At 37.2% G+C, this 12,439-nt stretch overlaps 2 long non-coding RNA genes across 2 annotated transcripts; both read left to right on the top strand.

The window, feature by feature from the left end:
• Positions 1-1,725: 1,725 nt before the first annotated feature.
• LOC107571589 (uncharacterized) lies at positions 1,726-3,609 on the top strand. The gene is made up of 4 exons (XR_001607206.1): positions 1,726-1,781; positions 2,320-2,400; positions 2,533-2,635; positions 3,291-3,609. It is a non-coding gene; the product is annotated as an uncharacterized lncRNA (long non-coding RNA).
• A 261-nt stretch (positions 3,610-3,870) lies between these two features.
• Positions 3,871-4,327, top strand: LOC107571590 (uncharacterized). Its single transcript, XR_001607207.1, has 2 exons — positions 3,871-3,968; positions 4,235-4,327. It is a non-coding gene; the product is annotated as an uncharacterized lncRNA (long non-coding RNA).
• Positions 4,328-12,439: the final 8,112 nt, after the last annotated feature.

Here is a 12,439-nt window from a genome sequence, read left to right on the forward strand (position 1 = left end):
ATGCTAAATGGTTGAAAAAGGTTAAACGCTCGTAAGTCAACGTTGGTTTTTTTTTTTTTTTAAACAAGATATGTATCATTATATTTTTAGTATTTTACAATATTGATCATGAAACCCATTCTAAAATCTAAAGGTATGTTAAAATATTATCATGAACAACAATAAAACTAAATTCATTTTGCTGTTACCACGCTGAAACAATTCCTATTTGGTCGTTTTACCTTTATTGCTTTGGTCATGATTGGTTAATCTGGCTGTCATCCAGGAAACTGGCCAATGAAACTTTCGCACCTTTCTAAATGTGAAAATATGACCGTGATCGTCTTTCTGAGTGAGGCAGCTGACTGTGAGCTGCTATGGGACGGACTCCCTTTTGGAGCCAAGCCTCTAAGCGGTCAGTTGATGAATTGCAGTTTTAGTCACTTCCGTGTTGGTTTCATGAGCGAGACCGGAAGGTTGCCGCTTGCAAAAAAAATTATTTGGCTTTATTCAAATGTGCATGATCATTAAAGTCTAAAATTGTTCAGATGACCAAAGCACAAGGGTTTCTTGCAAAATTAACAATTTAATTGTTTGGTCAGACGTACACATTCATAAATCGGGGATTAAACGTGGAGTTATGTTCTGTATGCTAAATATGAATGTATAAACAAGCGTATGTGCACATACCTATAACTGTGCTTTGCTTCTGCTGACTGCTGATCGAGATGACATGCTAAATGGCCGACTGACCCGGTACACATTTCATTCACGAACTACATGTACCAGTTCAGTCATTTCATTCACAAACGAGATCAGGGTTGCCAGGTTTTCACAACAAAACCCGCCCAATTATTACTCAAAACTAGCCCAAAAGTACCCCAATCTCATTTCAAGGGGGGTTCCCCGGTAAAAATCGCGTTCCGGGGGAGAAATACAAATGTTCGGCAGGGTTCCTCCTGTAAAATTCGCATTTCAGGGGCTGAATATCATGTTATTGGGCGCTTCAACCAGTGGACATGAAAAACAACCCGCGGCAACCGTGTTAAAGTAGCCCAATTCTGCAGGAAAACCGTGGACTTTGCAACGCCGAATGAGATGTACCAGTTCATTCAACTCGTTCATGAACGACATGTACCAGTTCGGTCATTTCGTTCACTAACGAGAAGATCTTGTTCAGTGACGGGCGTATTCATTCACTACATTCAAATCACATGCTCCGTCACATCTCATACTCGAAGGCTATTGGCTCGAGGTTCAGTCGTTCTTTGACCGTATGTCTTTTGACAGCTACCCGGTTCACTGATCTGCGCATGCGCTGCTAATAGCCCCGCTGCTATGGAGGGAGGAATATCAGTGAACGAGAATGTGAAGTGATAAACCGTATGGTTACGTTCGTGAACGAATCGCTCTTTTTGAACTAATCTTTTAGGTGAACGAATCGTTCACGAACGTAACATCACTACAGTTTGGTTGGTCCCGAATTATTTTGTGTATTTATTTATAATTTATTTTGTTAAATTATATTACATTTTGAACGAATTTGAATCGTGACACGTCAACCGAACAAAAACCAACCCGTTCTCATCAGTCTGCGTATAAATAACACGGCTTTACACTTTCTAATTGCGTAATGCATAAGCTAAATGCCAATATTGCGTGCATATGATACGCCAATCCTTCACATTAACTTCAGTGGAGAGCAGATGCGTACAAATACCACGCGTCATCTTCAATTGCAGTGACGTCACCAGCGAGGCTCAGTTCCTGCAGTTCACCTGATGGCGTACACCTTCAAACAGGTAAGGGCAACGATCTTTTTTTGTAATTAGATCATGTGGTTAAGGTATTATTTTAAATATTTCAGTGTTTCTGCATCACGTTACATGGGGTCATGTGTTAAAATGGCAGCGCATGCGTTCAAATTATGGAACAGTGGTCTGCTCAGTTAACACAGCTGCTAGCCTACCATTGCCATTAGCCTAAGCTAACTTCTACTGTATATAGACCTGTTGCAGTTTGAAATAAATACAACCGTTTTTAATCATGGTGTGACAAGGGTCTTCAGCTTTTAGACAATAAATCAACCAACCCGGTATCGTGTGATAATCGTGATCATGTAAAAGTCCACACATTTACCATATTTTTACCACAGTAGCCTAACTGTTGCTCGACCTTGTCATATGAGCATAATAACCACAACATTTACTATGGGCTTAACGTTACCTCAGTAATCGTAGTTTTACTGTGGTATCTGTAGTTACTAAAGCATAATAACCACATTATTTACCATGATGTTTACCACAGTAACTGTAGTTTTTCGCTCTCGCTCTCTGCTAGAATTAACAGGGAACTTCAACTCGACGCTCCCAATGCTGATCTTGAAGAAGCTGTCAAGGAGGCTGAACAAGTCCTTCACAGGTAATGTTGAAGACATTTAGTTAAAACTGATTTGCTTTAATGAACGCATCCTTATATTATGTTAATCAAATATTTTGGTCACAGATAATTTAAAACACTGTCTCAACATGTATACATTTCCCTTAATTTCAGCTGAAAGGGAAGACCAAAGGAAGGCCTGTCATGGGATTTGAATTTGACCATCTTGTGCGTTTATGGAGAAGACCAAAAGCTACAAAGGCAAACACTTCCAATGGTACGTCTGAGCACTTTGACTGAACTTTACTGCGGAGACATTTTGCAGAGCATTTGATGTTTCTTAAACTTTGGTTTACACAACCCACGGCCCCCCCAGAAAAGTGTCATGTTGAAGTAGTAGTAATTCATACAATTTACCAAGTCAGCAAATTCATATGATATTGCACAAGCTTACTCGTACAAAATTCTACGACTTTTACTCCTACTGCTGTCATTGGCCATTGCCTCAACTACCAAGCAGATTGTGCCCATTGTAAGAGTTTATATTAAGTCCATTGTATTCTTTATTAATCTTTACAAATTGGTGCCATCTCTTCCTGTTCCAACAGTATGTGATATCTGTCCACACCTCACAGTCTGCCTTTCTTTCCATGTTGTTTTTTATTGAACGCATCTAAGAAGCAAGAGTCTGGAAATGGTAGTTTAACTTGTCACATGCTACAAATCAGATCTTCAATTAATTTGGCCAAATCGGATCACTTAAAGCTGTTCACACCAAGAGCAATAACTATGAGAACTCTTTTAGCATCCACACCAACAGACAATACTGTTCTGTTTACTGTGATGCATGCTGCAGTTACAGTATGTTGTTGTCTGCCATTTGTTGTTGTCAGTTTGTTGTTCATGTGATACATTCTCTTTGTTCCTTGCAGGATTTCTCACAGATTACTTAGTCCTTCTCCATCAGCTCTCAACAATATCAGCCCTTCCAAAAGCTTCCACATCTCTTTCTCACGTGTGGCACATCTGCTCTCAGTCCTTTACTGCCAACTTCCAGTCTTAGCATGTCTACTTGTATTAATTTCTCCTCTACAGTCATCACTCCCATCTCTACTAGAAGCATTCCTATCACTATATATTTCATTTCATATTCTTGCTAAAAATGGTTGACTTTAATCATTATAATTAACCATTAATTTGTCTTGCATTTAGTCACAATAGAAGCAAACAGTGATTACAGGAGATATATTTTTAAAGGTAATAATTGTAAAATATTGAAGCATTGTTTTTTTTTTTTCGTTTGTTAAAGGGAAGAAAATAATAGATTTTCAACTGGAGCCTTGAATATTGTTTGGCATCTTTTGTCACGATTTCTGTAAACATTCTCTTTTTATTTTTGAATATTAGACTGTTTTTCATGTCTACTTGTATTAATTTCTCCTCTACAGTCATCACTCCCATCTCTACTAGAAGCATTCCTATCACTATATATTTCATTTCATATTCTTGCTAAAAATGGTTGACTTTAATCATTATAATTAACCATTAATTTGTCTTGCATTTAGTCACAATAGAAGCAAACAGTGATTACAGGAGATATATTTTTAAAGGTAATAATTGTAAAATATTGAAGCATTGTTCTTAATTATTTTTTTTCGTTTGTTAAAGGGAAGAAAATAATATATTTTCAACTGGAGCCTTGAATATTGTTTGGCATCTTTTGTCACGATTTCTGTAAACATTCTCTTTTTATTTTTGAATATTAGACTGTTTTTAAAGGGGTTTTCTGTTGCGTTTTTCTTAGTTACCTCTATGCAAATACATAATCAACAGTTGTTGTTGTTGTTTGTTTTGTTTGTTCTCATTCTTTTCATAGTGGCACAAACTGGAGAGAGACTGCTGTTCTGGGCACTATGTTTATATGGGAAAAGTTTGACATATCAATAAACATTGGAAAATGACTACAAAATGTGTCGCTCATTATGTTTTTTGTTTGTTTGTTTTTTTGTTTGTTTCTATAGTTCAACTGGCAGATCTAAGAATGGCAAGTTTGTAGGGTCCATTTCCAGGAAACATAGAAGTGATTAATTGTTTACCTTTAATACACTATAAATACACTGTACATGTTACAGAAGCAAAATGTAATAGTAGAAAAATACTGCATGTTTGAATAATCCTCAGAGGTGGGGGGGATTTGTAAGCAAATGAAACATTTTGACTATTTATTTTTTTTACACAGTATATGCGAACTTGAGTTTAAATATTGTACATAACTGGAGAGACTGCTGTTCTGGGCACTGTTTATCTGGGAAAAGTTTGACATATCAATGAACATTGAAAAATGACTACAAAATGTGTGATTCATTATGTTGTTTGTATTTGTTTCTATAGTTCAACTGGCAGATCTAAGAATGGCAAGTTTGTAGGGTCCATTTCTAGGAAACATAGAAGTGATTAATTGTTTACCTTAAATACACTGTACATGTTAAAGAAGCAAAATGTAATAGTAGAAAAATACTGCATGTTTGAATAATCCTCAGAGGTGGGGGGGATTTGTAAGCAAATGAAACATTTTGACTATTTATTTTTTTTTTACACAGTATATGCGAACTTGAGTTTAAATATTGTACATTAATATTAGTGTAAACAATGTAGCCTATACAATGGGAACCATTATGCCCTTGTTGAAAAAATCATTGTAATCAACAAATCTATTGCTGCATCAGGTTAACCCAACGATGCAATCTGTTGCAGTTTTATATTAACTGGGGACAAATACATATTTAACAGATTCTGTCCCTTCGCCACAACAACCCTGAAGATCCTGTCATAAATGACCACATATGGACAAGTGTGACGCCTCTGCTCAACTGGGTTGCCATTGGCTTTGAAGGTCCCTTGGCATTCGCAGAACTCGCTGTGATTGGACTATCTTTTAACCCAAATTAAAAACCGCTTTATGTTGCAAAGTCCGTTTTGCTGTTATTACGTCAGTGCGTAACTGATAGAGTGCAGTGCATATGAGGTTGGTGGGGTGTGCTGTGTGGTGTTATTGGTACGAGTTCAGTTCAGTCTGATTGTCTGTGGAAAGAACTTGTCTCTCTGTCTGCTGGTGCAGGTTCTGCGATAACACCTGCATGATGGTAACGGTGAGAGCAGTCCATGGCTCGGGCGGCTGGAGTCTCTGACGGTCCTCCTCACACACCACCTGGTGTAGATGTCCTGGAGAGACAAAACATGTATTTAGGGTGTGGTAAATCAGTAAACAATATACAGTATTTTTATTTCTATTTGTTGCTCAGGACTTACCATTGATTCTTGTTGGAGTTTGTTGGAGGTATGGGCCAAAAGAATCCCTCCACAACTAGAAGATCCTGTCATAAATGACCACATATGGACAAGTGTGACGCCTCTGCTCAACTGGGTTGCCATTGGCTTTGAAGGTCCCTTGGCATTCGCAGAACTCGCTGTGATTGGACTATCTTTTAACCCAAATTAAAAACCGCTTTATGTTGCAAAGTCCGTTTTGCTGTTATTACGTCAGTAATACCTTCAGTTAACAATGAAGTGTCGTGAGAAATTACCTCTTTACCGAGATCGTAACCCTAAGCATAACTTCATAATTTGAACTACAAATACCAGCGCCACTTTTTTTTTTCGCGGTCTAGCAATAGAATGGCAGAGGCTTATGGGTAATGTAGTATAAAATGAGGGAAAATACAATCTTTTTTTGAACAAAGGGTCATCTAAACAGGTTCATTGTGCAAACATTTATGACATTTAAGAGGCAGGCTGAAATTTGGTGTTTTGCTAAGAGCACTTTTTTAAACACCTTTATTCCACCTTTCCATATATGTTTGAAAACTCTGTCCAACATTATTTCGTTAACATGGCATAAGTAGCTGTCCTGCCAAATTTCTCTTTAAAACTATAATCGGACTTTGATTTACAGCCATTTGAATTGCTAAATTTTTTTGCTCTTCCAGGGGCCTCTACTGGGCCCCTGGGGATGGAAGGGCAGTAAATCATACACGGATCTATTCTCATCATGGACAACAAACTGCGCCGAGTCACATTTTTAAGATTGTCTTTTCAACAACTTGCCAATATGTAAGTTGCAAGTCATGGTTATCTTAGAATAAGAATAGACCCACAAAAAGATTTTTGGAATGGGCACCATTTATTTAATTAGATCAGGAGCAAGAATACAGTGTTGACAGTAAACAAAGACACCAATTTAAACAACCAGTACATACTGACACTTCATTGTACTATCACACAAAGTCGTGTCATTCAGTAAGACAAGGTACCAGTGTGTGGTTTATGGTGCAAAAGCCATACAATTTATGCAATGCAAAGTAATCATAATATAAAAAACTTAATTTGTGTCTCTGTGTCAAATATTCCTCATCTTTGTCCTCCTCAGGTGCTAAACATCAGTAAGGTGCATGCTCATCTTGCTAATAGTACAGTACAGGATTCATGTTGATCTTTCCCTGGTGCATCATCCTCAGTTGTGCATGAAGTGCCTGCAGCAATATAGTCCATGCAGTCTCTTCTAATGCAGCTTTCAGCCTGCCCTTCATCTAACTGAATGTCATTAATATGACCAAATGTTCATGTCTTAATTAAAACACTCATGGGAATTATGTGTATTGTTTACTAAATTAAATGGTGTATTTACCAAACACTATGCCTAATACAGAATATTCACCATACTTTAATATCCAACACCATGTGCAATACTTTACTGGAGGATACAGCATAAAGACAGCTAAAGTAGTGTATTAAGTCAAATTATATTCAAGATAAATAAAAATGGGTTATGTTAAAACCATGTTATTTTAATCAGATGAAGCCACCCAAATGCATGCATGGTGAAATGTTTTGAGCACCAAAGAATCACGTCCAGTTTTCTTCTCATCATCAGAGCTCTCCTGGTTTGCTTCCTCTTCTTGCTTATCCATGTCCCTATCATAATTTTCTGCCATGTCATACAAAATTTGCAGTTGTTATGCAGCACAACTGATGAACAAAAGACATGTGACCAATTCAAATCAAATCACTTTATTGTCACAATACCATGAACGCAAGTGTACAGGTGGTGAAAGTCTTGAAAAAAATTTACTTAAATGATTTTAGCAAATGGCTGCAATATAACAAAGAGTGAAAAATTTAAGGGGGTCTGAATACTTTCCGTACCCACTGTATATATGCAACACATATATAAGGGACTCAATACAGGTAGAGAACAATGTATGGTAAATATTATGCTATAGAGCTCATGAAATTAAAACAATAATAAATCACAGTACACATATACCTTTGCAGTGCAGCACGGTATGAATTAGTGCAAACAGAATGTCAGGGTGCAGAATATGATTTTCTTTGTGTTTTTGGTCTTCAGCTGTAAAACAAGAAAATATTATTGACCCCATGTTTAATTATTATTGTTGTTTAAACATATAAAATGAAGCAGTTATAATTATACACTTCAAGCTCAAGTTTCCTGGCTCTCGCAGGCTCCTGAGTTCATCTGTATACATCAGATTCAGAGTCTGAGAAAAGGCCATCATGCAAACTCTCAGTTTCTACCTTACAACAGAGCATAAAAGAATGTGTAAGTGAGTGAGGGAGTAAAGGGAAAAGATGCAGAGAAAGGCAGAATTTTGTGTGTAATTTTAACAGAATGAAAGGAACATTTCAGAGTTAACATTTTATGACAAACAGGAACAATATCGTTGGAATCTCTTTCAGAACAATTATATTTTTCCAGCTAATGAACAATAAAAACATTGACAGCCAATCAGAATCCACCAGACTTTAAAGAGCTTGAGCATTTTATGGCAGACAACATAACCACAGTGCATGCTTATAATAAACAGAACAGTATCGTCTGTTGGTGTGGATGCTAAAATAGTTCTCATTATAGTTCTTGTTCTTGGTGTGAACAGCTTTAAGTGATCTGATTTGGCAAAGTTAATTGAAGATCTGATTTGTAGCACGTGACAAGTTAAACTAGCATTTCCAGACTCTTGCTTCTTAGACAGATGCGTTCAATAAAAATCAACATGGAAAGAAAGGCAGACTGTGAGGTGTGGACAGATATCACGTACTGTTGGAACAGGAAGAGATGGCACCAATTTGTAAAGATTAATAAAGTATACAATGGACTTAATATAAACGTTATGATATAAACACTCTTACAATGGGCACAATCTGCTTGGTAGTTGAGGCAATGGCCAATGACAGCAGTAGGAGTAAAAGTCGTAGAATTTTGTACAAGTATGCTTGTGCAATATCATATGAATTTGCAGACTTGGTAAATTGTATGAATTATTACTACTTCAACATGACACTTTTCTGGGGGGGCCGTGGGTTGTGTAAACCAAAGTTTAAGAAACATCAAATGCTCTGCAAAATGCCTCTGCAGTAAAGTTCAGTCAAAGTGCTCAGACCGACAGACGTACCATTGAAAGTGTTTGCCTTTACAGCTTTTGGTCTTCTCCATAAACGCACAAGATGGTCAAATTAAAATCCCATGACAGGCCTTCCTTCGGTCTTCCCTTTCAGCTGAAATGAAGAGAAACATATACATGTTGAGACTGTGTTAAAAATGATCTGTGACCATAAAAAGATCGTTGCCCTTACCTGTTTGAAGGTGTACGCCATCAGGTGAACTGCAGGAACTGAGCCTCGCTTGTGACGTCACTGCAATTGAAGATGACGCGTGGTATTTGTACGCATCTGCTCTCCACTGAAGTTAATGTGAAGGATTGGCGTATCATATGCACGCAATATTGGCATTTAGCTTATGCATTACGCAATTAGAAAGTGTAAAGCCGTGTTATTTATACGCAGACTGAACTGAAATGTGAACACAGGAAGGGTCAGATGTGATCTGCGAGGTCCTGCAAACATATGGACAAAATCAGGTGAGAAAAAGGATATCTTTATTACCTTTCAAAAAGGTGTGCGTGATGCTCATCTGATGATGTTGTGTGTTGCTGGTAATTTGTTAATGTCTGTCTTTTAGAGATTTTTCAAATTTGTCTGATGTGAATGCCATGCATTAGGTGTGTTTTTAATCATATAATAGTCTCAAAGATAACATGCTCTGTTCGTTTTTTCTGAATATGTAATCGCAAATGTCGGTACATTTTAAATTAAGATTGTTTAATGCAGTGGTTCTCAATGTGGTACGAGTAGCACTAGTGGTACTCAGAGGAATCACTTAAATATAAATGAATGTTAATATTTTAATGTAATCTTTATTTGGGTGTGTGTGTGTTTTTTTTTTTTTTTTTTTTTCTGTATGTAAGCACAGTGCAGTGTTAATGTTCAAACTGTATTTACAATGTTAAAGTGGCTGACAACAATAAATATTCTTATTAGGAATAAAACTGCCTTGTTTTTTAACTGTGCAGCGCTGTAGCTGAATAGTTAAGCCTACTACGCTACTGAAATTTAATGTTGGTCATTATGGTGGTACTGGGAGAGCCAAATATTTTCTGAAGTGGTACTTGGTATAAAAAGTTTGAGAACCACTGGTTTAAAGGAATGGTATAAAAAGAAATCCTGCTTTTTAAGAACTTCTCAGTAAACCATTTCTTCTTTCCCCTTGTAGAGTCCTCAAGGATGCAGCTTGTCAAATTGGTAAGGATTTGGAAGGAATTGTTCATCTGCTACATTGCACTGTGACTTCTGGTAGAGATTCATTGACCTTTTGTGATGGGTTTTGATTTTTGATAAAGTTAAGTGAAGTGACATGTGTGCTCTGCATTTAACCCATCCAAAGTGCACACACTCCCACACGGAGCAGACATTTTTTTTGCTGCGGTGCCAGGGGAGCAGTTGGGGGTTCGGTGCCTTGCTCCAAGGGCACCTCAGTCGTGGGTATTGAAGGTGGAAGAGAGCACTGTACATTCACTCCCCCTCCACCTACAATCCCTGCCGGTACGAGACTCGAACCCGCAACCGTTGGGTTACAAGTTCGACTCTCTAACCATTAGGCCACGACTTCCCCCTTTTTACTTGGTTTAATTTTAATTGTTTTTTTTTTGTTTTTCAGTACTCTTTCCACCACTGAGGACAGTACAGAAAGCGCACAAGTGGGAGAGAGCGAGGGGACGGCATCAGAAAGGACCTAGAGCTGGGACTCTTTCAAGGATCACCCGAAGCACAACCACGCTATATGCACAAGGCTGTTGGTTCTAACATTTTTATCAGAATTTGAAGAAACCTTTCTACTTAAAATATTAAATTAATTTCATTCAAGGCAGGGTTTTTCCTGTGTAAAGGATTAAGGTGACTGTCTCTGTCAAATGTAGTGCCACCTGTGCCTGTCGACAAAAATCAAGACAGGTGGTTACATGCTCCTATACCCCTTTACCACCGACACGGTTTCTGTTGCAGGTTCCATTCTCAAACTGTTCAACATTTTCACTGCACAAATATCTTGTAATGAGATGCATTAGTAAAACATGTTTTCATAGAAACTATAGGTTTTCACCAAAATAAAATCAACTGTTTTCAGTCAAAAAAAGTACTAGGGTTTCTCTTGCAAGTGCAGTGCAAAATATGCATGTTATTTTACAAAAGATTTTTTGTTGTTGTTGTCTTTATTGTATTTGTATTGTTCTTCTACAGGCTTTTAACAATAAATCCAAACACTGCAAGCTAAAGTTTGGGGTTATTTTTGTTTTATACTGTAGGTTTCCAAAATAAAAATGTTTTACAAAATTGAGCATGTGGTAGTTTATTGAAGTTGATTGTAAAGCCATTGCTGCCAGTCATTTTATTTTTAAACTTTATGAATGTAGTGTTGATCTAAATGCAAACTAGGTTCTAATTGAACGTACAGTGGCGTATTAACCCATGTTGAAAGGTATGACGGTAAAACAACGTCAAAATATCAACGTTGATCCGATATGAATATTGATATTTCTATTTACCCGTTTCAATATTTTATTTGCTAGTTTTTAGGTTAATTCCATATGCCTTGATACAAGTATGCAACCACAAAGTTAAACGAGGTTACACAGGGGTGAAGAGAGCATGTTTCAACATCAAGCGGAGGTGAACCAAACGAAGACTACGATGAAGAAGAGGAAGATGCAGACAGCAATGTAAGAGACAGAAGAAGGACATCCGTCATTAGTTTCAGACATTGATATATAATTGGAATTACCCAAAAAGTAGTATTTAAAATCTGAGGAGTAAACCACTCTTCAGATGCTGCCTGCATTAAGCGTGAAGGACACCTGATACCCTAACGAGGGGCACTTAACAGCATCTCCAATATTGCTGTTTAGAGTTTGATTACAGAATTTTCGCATTAACTGCTTTGTATTGTAACTAAAATAAGCGATTTTATTGTTACGATTGCCTACCATAAGACTTCATAACTTCAAACTGAGCTTCAAACAATAACAACCACAAGCATTACCGCGGGAAGTAGGGGTGCTGAGGGTGCTGCAGCACCCCCTGGAGTGTAGCCCACGAAAAAATGGGGGTGCTGGGGTGCGGTGTTAAAAATAAATGAATGAACAATATGTAATACAAAATAAATATTAATTTTAATAATTAGTATGTTCATTAAAATTCATTGAAAAAAGTAGCCTAAGCCTACAATGACAAGAAGCAACGGTTATATATGAGTTAAGTTTAATCAAATTGACTGTGAAAGTCGTTTCAACTGATTAAACGTATTAAACTGACTTAAAAAGATTATATTATAACCTGTAACATGTCTCTTCCGTACCCAAATTAAGAATTAACAACAATTTCTACAGACAGCAGAGAAAGAGCGAGAGCGTCTACCTCAGCAGCAACTAATCTTGCATTCTCACATCTGTAGCGCTTATTTTGATCTTTAACGTTAAGTCTTCCCTATTCTTGAAACAAAATTAATTCTTAAGGTTATGAAAAACACAACATCAACAATGCTACAATGACAAAGTCGCTTATATTAAACATAAAACTTAATGACTGACACTGACAGACTGACAGACGGTAGCGTCTGGTTATGCAGGGTATGCAGGTGCATATGGTGCCCTTGTCCAACAGCTTTATGAGAATT

The sequence above is a fragment of the Sinocyclocheilus grahami genome, unplaced genomic scaffold, assembly GCF_001515645.1.
Source record: "Sinocyclocheilus grahami isolate Dianchi unplaced genomic scaffold, SAMN03320097.WGS_v1.1 scaffold1617.1, whole genome shotgun sequence".
Lineage (NCBI taxonomy): Eukaryota > Metazoa > Chordata > Actinopteri > Cypriniformes > Cyprinidae > Sinocyclocheilus > Sinocyclocheilus grahami.